Source organism: Elephas maximus, chromosome 4, assembly GCF_024166365.1.
Source record: "Elephas maximus indicus isolate mEleMax1 chromosome 4, mEleMax1 primary haplotype, whole genome shotgun sequence".
In the NCBI taxonomy this organism is placed as follows: Eukaryota; Metazoa; Chordata; class Mammalia; order Proboscidea; family Elephantidae; genus Elephas; species Elephas maximus.
The window spans coordinates 11,771,412-11,790,801 of NC_064822.1; the positions used below are offsets into that span (position 1 = coordinate 11,771,412).

Sequence of the window (19,390 nt, forward strand, 5' to 3'; positions counted from 1 at the left end):
GAAGTCCTTTTTTCTTGTGTATGTCTTAGTGACATCGTTTACCTTGGTCTTTCTCTGCACACTTCACCCACATTTGGTGTTACATTTCCCATCACCAAGAATAACAAGTGTTTACTATTTAGAGAGTGGCCATCTTCCCACCCCCATCCTTGGTAACCACCAACGAACGTTGGTCTCTGTATGTATACCTATTCATATAAAAGTGAGATTATACACTATCTGTACTTTTATGATTGACTTATTATGCTCAGCATAATGTCCTCCAGATTCATCCAAGTTGTAAGATGTTTCAAAGATTCATAATTCTTTATGGCTGCATAGTATTTCATCGTATGTATATACCACGTTTTGTTTATCCATTCATCTGTGGATGGGCAGTTAGGTTGTTCCCATCTTTTTGCTGAGTTCATGTTTTTTACTTTTGTTTTAATTCCTTTCTCTTTCAAACAATTTCTATCCTAATAAGCAAAATTTTTCTATTGTTTAAGTTTTTAAAAATTACCAACATTTCACAAAGCAGAACTTAAAGAGCTTTCAAGTTATCTCAGTACCTTTTACAACATATGGCATCTTTAATTTTATTTGTTTGGATGAATAATTTTACATTTTGGTCCCCAGGCCCTGGTTCCCCTCACTGGCTGCAGCAGCTCCTGCGATTTTTTGTGTACCCTGCCTTTGTTGGGCTGTACCTTCACAAACACGTTCTTTTCCTCACTCACACATTAGTTTCTTGTCTTTAAATGAGAACTTCAGACACCAGGCTTTCTCAAAGCACCCTGTGTTCAGAAGACTTACCTAGTGATTATAAACACACTATGCAGCTACCAAAAAGAAAGGCAGTACAATTGTTTATTTACATTGGCAGCCTCAGAGCCCAGGTATATTAAACCAGATCTGAACAACAGCAGTGCTGACACCAGGATCAAGGGGCTTATGATACACAGTGCTTAATTGTAGGTTGCTTTCTTTTTTTTTTTGTTCTTTAGATGTTTCTATCCACCACCTGAAGCTTTTGAAGGCCTTTCCTTGGTAGATGCAGGTTAAGGTCACACACTGAAATCTGCCCATGCCGGTTTTCTGCAGAGTGTAAATGTTCCTAAATTAAACTGGCTCTGAGGAAGATCCCCAAAGGCCCTTTTCACCCAAAGAATGAGGGCAGTGCCACCTGGTGTTCACTCACTTAAAGGCCTGAACCCAGAGAGTGAGGCCACATTTAAGCCACACCTCTTTTTTTTGGTGGCGGGGGTTTCATCTTTTACTGGTTGCTGTGAGAGGAAATACTTTTTCTTGGTTTTTAAATATGTAATTATGTAACTTATGATCTGAAGAAGAAAACATGGTAGATGCCATAAGACGAGCCGTCACCTGGACTGTGTGACACGCCCTTGAATTTGTTGTGCTGCTTCTTGTCCAACGACTCGCTCCAGTTCTTGGGTGGGTGTGTTACTTAGCTGTTCGCTACTTGGGGATTTCTGAAGCAGAGGGGAACTTTAACTGTGCCAGCTCCTGGGATCTGCTGCAGAGTTGGAAGGAGGGATGGCTCAGAGAGCAGAGGGCATTTCTTCCTGACAGAAGGGTTCTTATTTGGGCTCTTTGCTTTGTTCTTCAACCTGAACTTTCTGGATAATGAGGCAGGACACTTCCATCTGGCTGGCCACTGGAAACAACATCATCCCAAGGTCCAGCACGGTTAATGTCTATAGAGCTGGGAAGTATTGCTCACTCGCCTGTGTCTTTTCAGCTAGTACAATCGCTTGAAAATGATTGGAATTTCTAACCCGAACAAGCCTCTTTCTGTAGCCATTTCCTGCCACCAAAACAGCTTTGGTGAGATAAAGAATACAGGACCTGTCAGACAATGAAAATCTACCGGTTTCAGGTGATCTTTGAAAATGAGCTTAATTTTCCCTTGCATCCCCTGTGCCAGCCACAACCCACGCCATTGCTCACTGGCCACAACGTACCCAACGTGCCTGTGTCATCACGGGAGGTCTTTTCCATCAGTGGTTTGGTTCTGGCCCTGACACTCCAGCTCTATCTGTGCTGTGCCTTCTCAGCCCAGGTCAGGACGGGGGCCAAAAGAGCCAGGACGTCACCCGGGCCCCCACAGAGGGGTTCCAGCGACATTATCTGTGGCCTTGCTCACTCAGACCTCCATCTTGCCTGCTCTTTTTTTTCTTTTTCGTTTTCTTTTTTTAGTGAGGAATTTAGAAGCACAAACTAGTGCTTACTGCCCTTTTCATGGCCATCACCAAATAGATGTTTGTGGGCCAAAAAAAAAGTGCACACTGGAAAGCATTGTATTACACAAAATTAAAAGTATGACTTCTGATAAAAATGATTAACTTTATTACTATAGAACTCCAAACTAAACCTTCTTAGAGTTCTTGGTCTAAAAGAGTTTTATTAAAGAAACCCCTGGGCATTCCACATACAGCCACTGTTTCGGTTCAGCTCATTTCTGATTAAGCTATTCGTCATCTACAAACTAGTTACCCTGATGTTCCAGCCAGTAATGACTTTTCCCTCCTCTGAATTCCTACAACATCTGGTTTATGCTGCTCATCTGGCACTGACTTCCTTTAGCCAGTACAATAGGGACAATGGAACAATCCCTGAGAACCAGGGAAAAAGAATCATCCTATTAAACTTAAAAGGAGCTCTAGTGGTGCAGCCGTTAAGGGCTTGGCTGCCAGCTGAAAGGTTGGTGGTTCAACCCACCCAGAGACTCTGCAGGAGGAAGACCTGGAGTTCTGTTTCTGTAACAATTATAGCTTAGGAAACCCTGTGGGGCAGTTCTACTCTGTTACGTGGAGTCTCTATGAGTAGGAATTGGCTTGACAGTACCCAGTAACAACATAAGAGTTAAGCAAGTACTGTAGAGCTCATAAATAAGGGAGAAGATTAACTACCTGTAAAACAACTAATTATATGTCTGGAAATATGTGCCTGAAAGCATTTGGGAACTCTTCTTAGGAACCAAGTGACTTACGTGATGTCTCAGGGAGACAGGTCAGATACTCAGCTGCAAACAGGAAAGCTCAGGTCAGGACAGTTGTGCTATATCCTGTCGGATGAATAAAAAAGGAATGGATTAACATAATTAGGTATCTATCTCGATGTTAAGTTAATGATAATAGCTGTGTACAAAATTAAAACCCAACTGTTCTAAGTTCATTACATGTTTTGATTCAAGTGATTGTCACAACAACCCTAGAAGATGGCTCTTCTTGTTTTCATGATGAATAAACTGAGGCACATAGAAGTTGAGTGGCTTACAGAGTGTCTTAGTCCGGTAGGGCTGCCTTAATGAAATATCACAAACTGTGTAGCTTTAAAGAACAGAAATGTAACATTTCACAGTTTTGGAGGCCAGAAGTCCAAATCAGGGCATTGGCTCCAGGATAAGGTCCTCCCTTGTTGGTAGCCCTGGGTGTTCCTTGCCAGTCCTTGGCTTGTAGATGCCAGTTCCTCACATGGTCTCTTCCCCTTCTGTATGTCGTGCCTGTGTCTACTTTGCTCTTTTTATAAGACAGCACCAAGAAGTGATTAGATTCCAGACCCACCTGGTATGGCCTCATTAATATAACCAGAATATCTAAAGAACCCTGACTAAGGCACCCAGGGTTTCAGTGTAATGAATGATGTTGTGGGATTCCCACCCAGCCTGGCAGGTTTGCACACATTCTGTTCTATCTATCTCCTGTGCTGTAAGCTCCTGAGGATGGGGAAAATGTATGCTGTCTTTCCACTGTATATTCACTACCTATTATTATTCCTGTTGCAGTATAAGTTTTCAGGGAAAGTGTGTGTTCACTGGAGAAATGATGTGTTCAGAAAGCAGGGATTTGCCAATATTCTTTTAACATAACACTAGCTGGGAAAAAAGGAATTGGACCTGGAGGAAGAGGAAATACTTCCTTATTTATTTGTCAGCCATTTATTATACATGTTGAATAAAACATATGCTAGCTGAAACAGTATGGAGATAAAACACACATTCCTGCCCTCAAAAGAATCAAGCTTCTCTGGATGACATCTGAGGTCTATTCAAATAAACTAATTACAACAGGGTAACTAATATATTAATCTTACCTAATAATGGAGCTTCAAAATACATAAATCAAAAGCTGAAAGAACTGAGAAAGGAAAATAGATCCACAAACACAGTTGGAGATTTCAACACTTCTCTCAGTAATCAGTCAGTAAAGCAAAGTACGCAGAAAAGCAGGAACCTGGACAACCATCAGCTTCCTGGGCTCTAGGCCCGGAGCTTTCCACCCAACAAAAGCCATATGCACGTTTGTTTCAAGAGCACTTGGAACATTCCCCAAGCACATTTTGGTGCATACAATGAGTTTTCATATATTTAAAAGGACTAAAATAATAGAAAATTTGCCTTCATTCTGCTGTAAAGCCTCTCCATTCTGAGTGTCGGGTGGAGAGAAATGGAAAGAGACAAGCTTGATTATAGGGCTAGCAGGCAGTGAATTCTGCAGTTAGGACTGAATCAAACAAGGTCAGAGGGCATGGAGAAGAATGCAGGATTCTGAGATGTGGAAGAGGAATTACTAACAGGACTAGTTGACTAAGGGATGGCGGGGAGAAAGTAAGAGAGGTGTAAAAGTCAAGAATCACTCCTCGAGTTCTCGACTGGGTGATTGGCTAGATGGTGATTTGGTTTACAGTAATAAAAACACAAGACCAAAAGGGAGGTTTGGAAGGAGTCTAAACGTCTGTGCATCTGTGTCCTTATGTGTGTGCAGATGCCAGCAGATGGATGCATGGGTTAGATTTTTGTCTTGTCAAGCCTGAAGTGCTCCCCAAGAGAGTGTCAGTTTGAGCACCAGTTAAATGTGTCTTGGAAAAACAAATTTCAAAGCCAAAAGCATACAGATGGTAGATGGACACAAGGGTGAGAGTGACAGAGTCCAAGAAGAGTTAGGTGAGAGAGAAGGACTGAAAATGGGCTCTGTACACCTCTATCACATGAACATTTAGTGGGCCCAAACAGCTGTGCCCAGAAGAATAAAATCCAGTGGGAAATGTATAGCAGACATTACTGGTTGCCCAGCCCATAGACACTACCCTCTTCCTCCTTGCTGGCAGAGAGCCCTGTCCACTCCTTTTCCACATAAAGTAGGGAAATCCCAATTAGTCTAAACTCATGCTGGCAGTCGTTTACCCTATGAGACTGCAGCCTTTATAGGTGGACATGGGGCCTCAGTGCCTTCGACCTAAGCCCAAGCAGGAATCTTAGTCACGTAAGGAAGTCAGGCCTATATTTACATAAGTTCATTTTCATGCATTTGTGTGTATATAACAAAAACCATTGTGACTGAGTAAATTCCTATAACTAGCAATCCTATAGGACAGGGTAGAATTGCCTCATAGGGTTTCCAAGACTGTAATCTTGATGGAAGCACACTGCTACGTCTTTCTCCCGAGGAGAGGCTGGTGGGGTCAAACTACTGACCTTTTGGTTAGCGGCCGAGGGCTTTAACCACTGTATCACCAGGGGTCCTGTGCATGTATAAAATAGGCACCTATATATAATAAATAACTGAATTACCTATTATAATCTGATATGAACAAAGAAGAGACAGTTACCTTAGCCTGGACAATCAGACGCGTATTCCTAAATGAGAGGTCGGGTGAGTGGAGATGTAAAACATGATTAAAGGATGCCTTTACACTGTGTAATAAGGTATGTGACATCCTCAAAAATGGTGGCGTAAAGGCCTCCAGAATTCCACCATTCCATAAGAGCAATGACAAGACTGGCAATAACTGTTAGTATCAACTTTTTTGAACCTCAAAATTAGCCAAAGGCTTGCAGCAACCCAGGGGACTCTTTTTAATAAAAATGGTTGAATCTCAGCTGCAACAGTGAACCTCATGGCATTTTAGCTGCCAGGTCTGCAGCAGTCCTGGAAAATAACAGCTCACGTTGTTTGTACTAGAGGGAAAGAACAGGACTATAAAGAAAAAAATAAGTCTTTTAAAATTGCATTCTCAAAGAAAAATATTATTTAACTTGTCTGGGAGTTTCGAGGAACACTCCACTCAAAGGCTGGTCTTTATTTCACCTAACTTGGAATTTGCCTAATGCAAAAGCCACTCCTGATGGTGTTAGTCTAAAACATTTTCAGGTAAATGTTTCAGTTGCCGCTGCCTGAGGTGTAGGTGACAGAGAACAGATACAGCAAAAAACAAAACAAAAAAACCATTGCTGTGGAATTGATTCAGACTCATGGCAACCTCACGCTGTAACCTTTATGGAAGCAGGTTGCCAGGCCTTTCTTCTGAGGTACCACCAACGTTTAGGTTATAGGAGTTGAGTAAAACTCACAAAGAAAAGGAAATAGTAACGAACTGCAAGCTCACTTAAGAAGTAGAAAACTGGAATAATGCTCTGTCTGTATCTATCAAAGTAATTGAATTTGTGGTTAAAACTTTCAGACATAGAAAACTCCAGCCATACACATTTTCAGTGGTGGATTCTACCAAACATTCAAAGAATAAACAATAAAGAATTACAGAGGACACTTCCCAATTCACTTTATGAGGCTGGTGTTGCCTAGAAATCCAAACTAGGAAAAGATACTACAGGATAATAAATCTGCCAATCAATATCACTCATGGGCAGAAACACATATATCCTGAAGAAAATATTAGCAAAGTCAACCCAGCAGTATGTAAAATGGTATTACATCATGACCACATAGGTTTTATTTCAGAAATTTCATATTCCAAAGTTAATCAATGTAATAGACCATATCAACAGATTAAAGAAGAAAAAGTACGTGATTATCCCAATAGATGCAGAAAAAATACTTGACATAATGCAATATTCATACTTTCATTTGAAAAAAAAAATTTCTCACCCTGATAAAGTAGATCTACAAAACACCTGCGACTAACATTATACTTGCTGGTGAAAGACTGAATGCTTCCTTCCTAAAATCAGGAACGAGGCAAAGATACCTCCTATTACTACATCAGTTTGTCATCTGGGTAATACAATAAAAAACCAAAAAAAAAAAAACCAAACCCATTGCCATCGAGTCAATTTCAACTTACAGCCACCCTAAATGAAGGGAGAAAAGAAAAAAGACATACAGATTGCAAAGAAAGAAACAAAATTTGTCTCTTCACTGACAACAAGATTGTCTAAGTAGAAAAGCCAAAAGACTCTACAAAAAAAGAGCTATGAGAAGAAATAATTAAGATTAGCAAGGCAATATTTAAAAATTAATTGCATTTCTGTGAGCTAACGTTGAACAATTGGAAACTGAAATTTAAAGACAGTGTCATTTCAAGAGAGACCTGGTGGCATAAATGGTTAAATTTTCTGTTGCTCACTGAAAGGTTGGCGGTTCAAACCCGCCCAGCTCCTCCAGGAGAGAAAGAATTGACGATCTGCGTCTGTAAAAATTACAACCAAGAAAACCCAATGGGGCAGGTCTACTCTGTCATGTGGGGTTGTTGTGAGTCAAAATCCACTCTTCAGCATCTAACAATAATACAATTCACAATAGCAACAAAAAATGAAGTGATTATGTATAAATCTAACAAATTATGTACAGGATATGTATGCCAAAACTACAAAACATTGATGAAGGAAACACTGATTAAAGAAGACTTAACATAGAGATGTGCCTTATTCGCGAATTGAAAGAGTCAGTAAGAAGATAATGTCAAACCTTCACCAGTTAATTATAGATTTAATGCAACTGGAACAAAAACCACAGCAAGATGTTTCATAAAAATTGACATGATGTTTCTAAAATTTTAATGAAAATTCAAAAGAATAGGATAGCCAAAAAAAAAAAACTCTGGAAGAGGGAGAGCATGGCTGGAGGGCACATCAGTGTGGTAATAGCAAAAGGGTCAACACATAAATCAATGGAACTGAAGAGTATCCAGAAATAGACCCACTATATATTGTCAATTGATTTTCTATAAAGTTGAAAAGACATTTCATTAGAGGAAGAAAAGACTTTTCCAACAAACGGTGCTGGAGACATACAGAACATTGGAACTCTGCCTGTACCTTGCAATGTATACAAAAGTCAATTCAAAATAAACTGAATACCTAAATGAAAAAACATGTAAAATTTCTAGAAGAAAACACAGGAGAAACACTTCATGATCTTGAACAAAGATTTCTAATATACAATACCGAAAGCATCATCCTTAAAAGAAGAAAAAAAGGTAAACTATATATATGTATATATAAGCTTCTTCTTTCCATTATTGGGTTTTGGGAGTTGTTTATATGTTTTAATTACAGACTCTTTATTAAATAAATATGTATACAAAATTTATTAAATATATAAATTATTTATTTAATAAAGCATTTGTATTCAAAATGTATAAAGAGCTCTAAAAACTCAATAGTGGAAAAAAGAAGAAACAGTAAAAAAAAATGGGCAAAAGAGTTGAATAGACACTTCACCAGAGAAGATATACTAATTGTAAATAAGCACATGAAAAGATGCTGAACATTTTTGATCATGAGAGAAATTCAATAAAACTGCAAGGAGATACCACTACACACCTATTGTTAGTTGCTGGGTCGTGGCAACCGCATGCCCAGTGGGATTGGACCATTGTTATCCATAGAGTTTTAATTACCTCTTTGGAAGTAGATCACCAGGCCTTTCTTCCTAATTGGTCTTAGTTTGGAAGCTCCTCTGAAAGCTGTTCAGCACCATAGCAACACACAAGCTTCTACTGACAAATGGGTGGTGACTGCTCTTAAGTTGCATTGGCCATGAGTAGAATCTGGGTCTTCCGCATGGAAGATGAGAATTCTGCCACTGTACCACCAATGCCCTCACACATCTATTAGAATGACTTAAAAAAAAAATAATAGACTGGCCATACAAGTGTTAGCAAAACTACTGAGCAAATGGAACTTTCATTCATTTTCTGGCGGGAACGCAAAAGGCACTTGCAAAGTGGCAGTTCCACTTGCATTCCTTACCAGCAAATGAATGGAAGCATATAGTGGCTTTATTTGTAATCACCCCAAACTAGAAACACATCAAGGGACATTTCTATTGTTCTCACACATTTGTCCCACAGCTACTTCTCAGTTTTTATATTTACTAGGAATTTTTAAGTGATAACCAAATTACAAACAGCAATCAATAAATAATTTTGAAGATAAAAAAAATTTGAGTTTTTCTAATTCTGAGGATTAGTGATAATGTACATGTTGGTACTTTTTTTTTTTTTTTTAACTTCAATGTACTTTATCAGTTAAAAAAAAAAAACAGTCTCCAGTAACTCTGGAACCTCAGTTTCTACATTTTATCCTCACACAGTAAACTCCAGGAAAACTTCAAAAGCTTGTGCAAAGAGCTTGATTGCAACTCTTACATGCTCTTCCAGCAGAGCTAAATTCAGGATGTAATTATTTTCTTTAAAAATTCAGTTGACTCAACATATTTTCAAAAGAGGAAATCCGAAGGCATTGAAAAACACCTGTGTTACAGAGAAAAAAATTTCTAAGCAGAAAAAGTCTTTCTGACTCTGCAAAATGTCATCAAAGTTTCAGTTGCGTGTTTCAGGTTTATCTCTATCCAAAGACTCTTTTTCTTGAGTCTGTATAGCATAGAAATGTTGGCAGGCGAGTCATGGTAATGTCAGAAGCTTAGCCAAGCAACCCTGAAAACACAAATGCTATATTAAAGGACTGTCTAAAGACAAAATAGCAGCTTGCAAAATAAGTGTTGCATTTCTTCAGTGTTTACTCAAAGGCATGAAGTGAGCGGCACCTCAAACCACCCGTTATAGACATACCTACCATTTGTAGTTCTGTCTATATTCTCTTGAGATCAAATGTTAGTTGATTCTATTAGGTTTGTAGTTATCTCTATATCCCATTTAAAAAATCTGTAATGTAGCAAGAATAAAAATGATTAGATGAAAAAATTGACATTGACAATGAAATCTATAGTTTTGGGACATGATGTTTTTATCCACCTGGTCAGTACATTTCTTCACATTTCTCCTGCCCTTGTATAAGGCCATGTGGCCCATAATTGAAGCCCTTTGGAGGCCCCTTGAACTTTCTGAGAGGAAGTAGTTATACGATATTCTAGTCCTCTACTCCGTGTCCTGATATTATCTGTCTACTCCTCGGAAGGAGTTAGAACTCAAAGCTATGATACAATAGCTGTTCTAAACTGCGTTACTCTGTGGCTCTATAATACGCAGTTGCGAGGAAGCTGAGATATATTTGTTTGTAAAGAAAACAAAGCTACTTAAAACTGTTCATGTTGCAAGAAGTTGGAAGATAATTGCCTTTCATTTAGAAAAAGAGAATATCAAACTAAAGAACAAGGAAACAAAGTTGGTTCCAGTTTCTAAGAGGCAAAGAGAGACAAGGTCTTAACCAGTACCTACCTAGGGACAGAAAAAAACAAGGTTCAATACTTGGAAACTACTCAATGGCAACTGGTTATTTTGTAGATGGACACAAGAGACGCTTCCTGAGCAAAAGTTAGCCCCTCAACTCTGCCCCACCAGAATGAAACAGTTGTGATCAAGTCTATTCTTACTTATGGCAACTCCACATGTGTTAGAGTAAAACTGTGCTGTGTAGTGGTTCCAACGGCTGATTTTTTAGAAAAAGATCTCCGGGCCTGTCTTTTGAGGTGCTTTTGGGTAGACTTGAATGCTCAACTTTTTGGTTAGTAGACATGAAGTGTTTGCATTATCCAGGGACTCCTCCACCAGAATTAGGTAGTAGTTTATCTCTCCATAGCTGCTTCCAACAGTTCTCCATCCCTTTGCTTTCTAGTGCCCCTTCCTCTAAAATTTATAGTCCTCCCACCACACCCTTGCTATCTCCCCACACACATTTACACATACCCAGAATTTATGAGAAGAAAAGTTTAAGGGTAATCTATAATGTTAACAGCCTGTGGTCATATTGTACTTATTATGTGCTCTGCACACTTCCGAGTGCTTTACATAATAACACATTTACTTTTATAACATCCTTTGAGAAATAATTATAATGAGGCACAGAGAGACTAGGCTAATTGCCCAAGATTACAGAGCTTGTAAGTGTGGAGAGAGGATTGGATCTCAGACAGCCTGGCTCCAAAATCTATGTGCAGATACCACAATATTTCCCTTACTGATTCAACATGTTATTTCACTTATTAACTCACCCCCAGAGGCACATAAGAATTTCCATTATTTCTTTATTGCTTATTCTCTGGAAAAAAAAAAAATGCAGTCTTAACTTTCAGTATGGTCATCTCCAAAAGCTAACCACCCCACTCCAAATCCAGCCAAGCTGTTTTTCTCGCTGCCTCACAAAATTTTTGTGGGCATTTTGGAGTCTAGCTTTGGTTCAAGTTATTCTTTTATCTTGTATTTGCTATTCCCTCTTGGCCTAATTACATTATTACTTTTCTTTAGAACTTTAATGAAAGTTCTACATCTCCTCTATTAGATTCTCTTTTATTATTGTGTTTACCAGAAGTCACATATTCTGGTATCTTACAGAACGTAATGTCTCTATATCTCATTTTGTCATTTTATCGTATTGGCCTACAAGGAATCAAATAAAAGCTGCATCAATTGTCATCTAGTTGCAAAGTAAACAGTCTTGTGTACTACTGGACTGCAAAGCAGTGTACAACAGGGTTATTGCAGTGAGTTAAAAAATACATTTGGGAAAGCAATATATAAATATGAAAATTTTATATAAAACTGAAACTTCAAGGGATAGAAACGATGATATTAAAAGAGCTGGCACAATGGAAGGCATGATTTATGGCTAGAAAATTGATAAATGCATGAAAGGGAGGAAGAAGTAACTTTGTACGTAGTCAGTAAAGAAAGGCTTTAGGAAGCAGGCAAAGGAAGCCTGGACACCATAAAAATTTAGTTGATATTCCTTTGTGGCAGAAGTGGAATGTAAGAATGGAAAATGTATATTAAAGCCATGTAGTAGATGCCTTTGGATTCCAAATCATTGAGTCTACCCTGAAGGGAATAGGAGCACACTTATTCTTTGGAACCTACTAATAACATAATTATTTCAAAAGCATCATGGAAGGTAGACTATATACAAAAGATTGACTGATGTAAACATAGTCAACCCCTGAACTCAAGCAGTGAGAGTGAGAAGGGAAGGAAAAGGAAAGGAATGTAAAAAAAAGAGTCATGTCTATGAGTTATATACACACTGTTGTGTGTGAGTTGTGTTTGTGTGTTTATTTGTGTGTGCATGCATGGATGGATAGATAGCTACCATTGAGTTGACTCTGACTCATGGTGACAGTCTTAGTCGTCTAGTGCTGCTATAACAGAAATACCACAAGTGGATGGCTTTAACAAAGAGAAATTTATTTTCTCACAGTCTAGTAGGCTACAAGTACAAATTCAGGGTGTCGGTTCCAGGGGAAGGCTTTCTCTGTCTGTGGACTCTGGAGGAAGGTCCTTGTCCTCAGTCTTCCCCTGGTCAAGGAGCTTCTCAGGCACTGGGACCCCGTGTCCAAAGGACTCACTCTGCTCTTAATGCTGCTTTCGTGGTGGTATGAGATCCCCAACTCTCTGCTTGGTTCTCTTTCCTTTTATCTCTTGAGAAAGAAAAGGTGGTGCAGTCCGCACCCCAGGGAAACTCCCTTTACACTGTAACAGAGAGGTGACCTGAGTGAGGGTGGTGTTACAATCCCACCCTAATCCTCTTAACATAAAATTACAATCACAAAATGGAGGACAATCACAAATACTGGGAATCATGGCCTAACCAAGTTGATAAACACATTTTTGGGGGGACGTAATTCAATCCATGGCAGCGACCTTGTGTACAACAGAAAAAAACGCTGTTTGGTCCTGAATCAGTTGCCGGCAAGCTCAAGTCCATCACTGCAGCTATTGTGCCAGTCCATCTCCCCGAGGGCCTCCCTCGCCCTCCCTGTCCCTCTACTTTACCAAACATAATGTCTTCCTCCAGCAATGGATCCCTCCTGATGATGTGTCCAAAGCAAGTGAGTAGGACAATGTATTGCCGTGACCCATAGCGTTTTCTTTGGATGATTTTGATTGAGTCTGCCTTAGTCTGGAAGCTCTGCTGAAACCTCTGCTCCATGGGTGGCCCTGGTGATATTTGAAATGTCAGTGGTATAGCTTCCAGCATCATAGCAACACACAAGCCACCACAGTAGGACAACCTGGCAGACAGGAGGTGACATATATGTATAGGTGTTGAATATTGCTTGATTATAGAGAAACAAACCATTTTCGGTTGCCATCAAGTTGATGCTGACTCATAGCAGCCCTATAGGACACAGTAGAACTGCCCTATAGGGTTTCCAAGGAGCAACTGGTAGATTCGAACTGCTGGCCTTTTGGTTAGCAACTGAGCTCTTAGCCACTGTGCCACCAGGGGTCCCCAGGTTATAGAGAGAGGGGATAATATTAAAGATCACGTTGAAGCCTGGGAAACTGCAGAATTATTCACAAAACATGGGCAATAAGGAGGAGAGACTGGTTTTGTGTGAAGGCAATGTAACCCGTTCAGATTTAGGCTTGAGCATTTAATGATAGCAGCTACACCCAAGAGGCTGATACTCACTGAGTCATGTGCCGTCTTTACTATGGTGTGAAGGAGAAAGTTTTGGACTTTTGTCTGGGTTGTCTCTCTCGAAACTTTAATAGAGTTTTTTTTTTTTTTTAAACATAGGAAAGGTCAAATATTGCATTAGTATAATTTTAAGTAACCCCAGCCTTACGTTTATTTAACTAAATTAAAGGGTTATAAAACAATTTGTATAGCTATTGCAGCTTGTTATAAATATTTATCCACTCAATATTATTGGATTGTCATATTTGCTATTATTGAGTTTTAATTATAAAAATATAAAATACAACAAGGTCACCTGCCTGCACTCAAGGATATCATTACTCCTATGTTGTTGTGTGCTGTCAAGTCAATTCTGACTCATAGCGACCCTGTTGGACAGAGTAGAACTAACCCATAGGGTTTCCTGGGCTGTAATCTTTATGGGAACAGACTGCCAGGTCTTTTCTTCTTGAACCAGCTGGTGGGTATAGCTTGAGTACGTTAAATAGTTTTAGAAGGAGGTATAAATCAATGTCATTCTCAGGGTCTGTAACTTGCAAATCAATATTAATATAATAACATACACTATGTATAGTTTTTCCCCCTATGAAGTAGTCTATAATAAGTAATCACTCAGGATTTAAAACAAGAACAAACAACAATAATAAACTAGTCTGGAGCAAGTACAATAAAGATAAAAACAAACAAACAACAACAGCAACAAAAACAGTAAGAGAGACTAGCTCAAGAGCATTCTTTCCAGTTAGACTGAAGTCAGCTTCTGTTTGGAGGTTTCCAGCTCACAGTGCTTCACTCCACAGTTCAAAGATGAGGCAATAAGCTACTTTCAACTCTCTTTTGTTTGTGTCTTAGATCCAATTATTTGTGTATGCGTGCTTGCACGTGTGTGTGCACACCTTGTGCTTTACCAAGAAAAAATATTTCAGAATGGTACAGGTCAACTCTACATGGACTTTTCTCTACAGAATCCCCAAATAACTAGCAATTCAATAGAAACAATACAGTCAACTATCTGACTTTACCTGGCCTAGCAAAGACAACTCAATATTAGGTATTCCTCACGTTTTCCCTTGATGGGCTGGGATTGTTTGTCATGGCCTTAGCATCTCTCTTAGACTATGTTCTCTATAAAAGCAAAACCAGTAAAGCATATAAATATATACACAAAAAAACCCTGTGCCGTCGAGTCGATTCCGAATATATATATAAAATTAGACAGGTTTATATCAAGAAAATGGCTCACGAGGTTGTAGAGGCTGAAATGTCCCAAGTCTCTGAATCAGGATAGAGGTTTCTCCTGATTCATGTAGCCACAGAGGCTGGTAAACACACAGGACTGGCAGGATGGAGAGCAGGGCTCTTGCTCACAGGCTGTGAAAATCGACAAATCCAAAGATTGGTAGGCAAGACTGCCGGTAAGCCCAAGAACCAGAGGTCAGATGAACAGGAGCCGGCTTGAAGATCCAGAGCAGGCAAAAGCCAGAACATACACTTATATTAGGATGCAGGCCACATGCCCAAGGAAATTCCCTTTCAACTGATTGGCTACTTATAGCAGATCTCATTGTGGGGGTGATCACATAACAGATCTCAACAGGGAAGTGATCACAACAATATACTACTGCCAAAACACTGAGACTTATGGCCCAGCCAAGTTGGCACATGATTTTAACCATCACAGTCCACGCTTGTCAACTTGGCAACTGTGCACATCTACTTAAATCATACATAATCTCTGAATAAAGACAATTATAAAGTTATACTTGCACCTAATATGATACAAAGAACAAATATACAACTGAAGATGCACTAGCCCTGTTTACATCTTTTATTTTATAAGTGAAGAAAACAAAAATGTTTGATGCACACATAACAAAGCAGAAGTACTCATAACAATTACATGCCTTGTTTCTGCAACTGGTCATGTGGCCATAACTGGTATTTAGAACTACCTTCTTCCACCACCCATTCCGTATTCTCTTTGCCATCAGCAAGCACCTCTTCTGGTTGTGGTTCTTTGCCTGGTGGGATGACCCAAACCTTCATTCCCGAAGGTTCTGGGCCATTAGTAGTCATGTCAGAATTAGTTCACTGTAGTTTTCCATCAACTTTAATCACAGGCATGGTAGTACTAAGAGACTCCCTAAGGGATCTCCTGCCTTCCAGACATACTCTTCTTTAACTCCATCATATAATTAGTCCAATTTTGTCTTGGTAATCAGGATCAGGAAACCCTGGTGGTGTAGTGGTTAAGACCTATGGCTGCTAACCAAAAGGTTGGCAGTTCAAATCCACCAGACGCTCCTTGGAAACCCTATAGAGCAGTTAGACTCTGTCCTATAGGGTCACTATGAGTTGGAATTGACTCGAGGGAATGGGTTTGGTTTTATGGGACTGATCAGAATCAGTCACACTAGCCACTGTGGTAATTTCCTTCTTTGCCAGTTGATGCAGAGGAATAAGGAGCCCAAAGCTACCAGGTGGCATTCTTAGCTTCCAGTACAATGGAATCAGTAATGTGTCTACAGGTGGGAACATTCCTCCCTTTGGAACTAAGAGCATAAAGTCATGGGGATAGGAAGCAAAAATCTTGTGAGTGGGTCACTAGGGATAATAGTGAGTGGTGCCACTCCCATTTCTACCCCTTTATTCCTGGACCCATAGATCCTGGCTATGGGAGAAACAGCATCATGTATTGTATGCTGGGTTAGAGCATATACAACCTCCTGGAGAACATTGCCCCAACCCTACAAGGTATTGCCACCTAGTTGACACCGCCATAATTGTGTCTTTAGAAGGCCATTCCATCATTCTATCAAGTCAGCTGCTTCAGGATGATGGGGAACATGATAAAACAAGTGAATTTCTTGACTATGGGCCCACTGTCACACTTCATTTACTGTGAAGTGAGTCCCTTGATCCAAGGCAATGCTGTGTGGGCTACCACAATGGTGAATAAGGCATCTCTGTAAGTCCACAGATGGTAGTTTTGGCAGAAGCATTGCATACAGGGAAGGCAAATCCATATCCAGAGTAAGTGTCTATTCCAGTAAGAACAAAAGGCTGACCTTTTCATGATGGAAGTGGTCCAATGTAAGCAAATTCCCCCCAGGTGCTGGCCGATCACCTTAAGGGATGGTGCCATACTGGGGACTCAGTGTTGGTCTGTTGCTGGCAGATTGGGCACTCAGCAGTGGCTGTAGCCAAGTCAGCCTTGGTGAGTGGAAGTCCATGTTTCTGGGCCTATGCATAACTTCCATCCCTACCACCATGGCCACTTTCATTATGAGGCCATTTTGCAATGTCTGGAGTAGCTGGGCAAAGAGAATGAGTGGTTTCCACAGAATGTGTCATCCTATTCACTTGATTGTTCAAATCCTCCTCTGCTGAGGCCACCCTTGGTGAGCATTCAAATAAGACACAAATACCTTCACTTCTTTGGTCCATTCTGAGAGGTCCGGTACATACCTCTTCCCCATAAATCCTTGTCTCCAATTTTCCAATCCTGTTCCTTCCAAATCCTTGACCATCCAGCCAAACCATTGGCCACAGCTCCTGAATCAGTATATAGTCATAAATCTGGCCATTTCTCCTTCCAAACAAAGTGAACAACCAGGTGCGCTGCTTGAAGTTTTGCCCATTGTGAGGACCTCCCTTCACTACTGTCCTTCAGGGAGTCCCAGAAAAGGGCTGTAGTGCTTCCGCTGTCCACTTTAGAGCGGTGCCTGCATATCGCAGAGAACCATCTGTAAACCAGGTAGGAGTTTTCTCTTCCTCGGACAACTGATCGTTGGTGTGGAGTGGGAAGGTAATGTGACAGAAGTGGAGACCATGGGCATTTAGACCATTTCTTCATAAACTTACTTGTGCCTTCAGGTCCTCCTCAGGCCCAATCTCATATGTACCACTTCCATTTAATGATGGAGTGCTGCTGTGCATGTCCAACTTTATGACTCTGTGGATCAGACAACACCCAGTTCACGATGGGCAGCTCAGGTTGCATGGGGTCTTGGTGTCCCGTGGTTAAGCACTTAGTCTCTTCTAAGGCCCAGTAACAAGTCAAAAGCTGTTTCTCAAAAAGAGAGTAGTTATCTGCAGAGGATAGCAGGGCTTTGGTCCAAAATCCTGAGGGTCTGCGCTGTGATTCAACCATAGGGGCCTGCCAAAGGCTCCAAATAGAATCTCTATCTGCCACGGACACTTCAAGCACCATTGGATCAGCTGGATCATATGGCCCAAGTTGCAGAGCAGCTTGCATGACAGCCTGAATGTGTTGCAGAGCCTTCTCTTGCTCTGGGCCCCACGCAAACCTAGCAGCTTTTCAAGTCACTTGATAAATAGGCAAGAGTAGCACACTCAAATGAGGAAGATGTCATCTCTAAAATCAAAGAGGCCCACTAGATATTGTGCCTCCTTTTTAATTGTGGGAGCAGCCAGATGCAATAATTTATCCTTTACTTTAGAAGGAATATCTCAACATGTCCGACAGCACTGGACGTCTAGAAATTTCACTGAGGTAAAAGGTGCCTAAATTTTTGTGGGACTAATTCCCCACCCTCTAGCATGCAAATGTTTTACCATTAAGTCCAAAGTTACTGACACTTCTTCTTTACTAGGTCCAATCAGCATAATGTCATCAATGTAATGGACCAGTAAGACGTCTTGTGAAAGGGAAGGGTGATCAAGGTCCTTGCGGACTAAATTATGACATAGGGCTGGAGAGCTGATGTAGCCCTGACATAGGCAACTGAAGGTGTATTGCTGGCCTTGTCAGCTAAGGGCAAACTGTGTCTGGTGGTCTTTTGAAACAGGTATGGAGACTAAGGCATTAGCCAGATCAATAGCTGCATACCAGGTACCAGGAGATATATTAATTTACTCAAGCAATGAAACTACATCTGGGATAGCATCTACAACTAGAGTCACCACCTGGTTAAGTTTTCCATAATCCGCTGTCATTCTCCAAGATCCATCTGTTTTTTGCACAGGGCAAATAGGTAAATTGAGTGGGAATGTGGTGGGACTCAAGACCCCTGCATCCTTCAAGTCCTTGATGGTGCCAGTAATCTCTGCCATCCCTCCAGGAATGTAGTATTGCTTTTGGTTCACTATTTTCCTAGGTAGGGGCAGTTTTAATGGCTTCCACTTGGCTTTTTCTGCATGATATCCCTCACTCCATTTGTCAGGGATCCAATGTGGGGTTTCTGACAGTTGCTGAGTATATGTACTCCAGTTATGCATTGTGAAACTAGGGAAATCAGTTTAGGATGGGTTTGGGTGCCCACTGGACCTACAGGGAGATGGTCGTGAGCTAAGACTCCATTTATAACCTGACCTCCATATGCCCCTACTCTGACTGGTGGGGCACAATGACATTTTGGTCTCTTGGAATTAGTGTCAGCTCAGAGCCAGTATCCAGTAGTCCCTGAAAAGTCTGGTTATTTCCTTTTTCTGCAATGAAGAGTCAGTCTCCTAAAAGGCCATAGATGCCTTTGGGGAAGGCTGGGAGAAAAATTAATATTATAAATTTTGGCAGTGTATTCAAGTCGTTCCTCAAGTGGACAGATCTGGCCTCCCCTTCAGTCAAGGTGTTGTGGGTCTTTAAACTTGCTCAAGCCTGGGAATTGACTGAGGGGCTGTGACTTTCTATTCTGGTGATTCCAGTTAGGCTACTGTTTACTTGACCTAGAATTCATCCTCTTGTACAGATCAAGTAAATATTTAGTAGATTTCCTATCTATTTCACTAGCAGGGACACCATAACGTAAGTCC

General features: G+C 40.5%; 1 pseudogene; it reads right to left on the reverse strand.

Moving 5' to 3' along the window:
* Positions 1-1,361: 1,361 nt before the first annotated feature.
* Positions 1,362-17,148, reverse strand: LOC126074823 (Fanconi anemia core complex-associated protein 24-like; annotated as a pseudogene).
* Between the last annotated feature and the right edge of the window lie 2,242 nt (positions 17,149-19,390).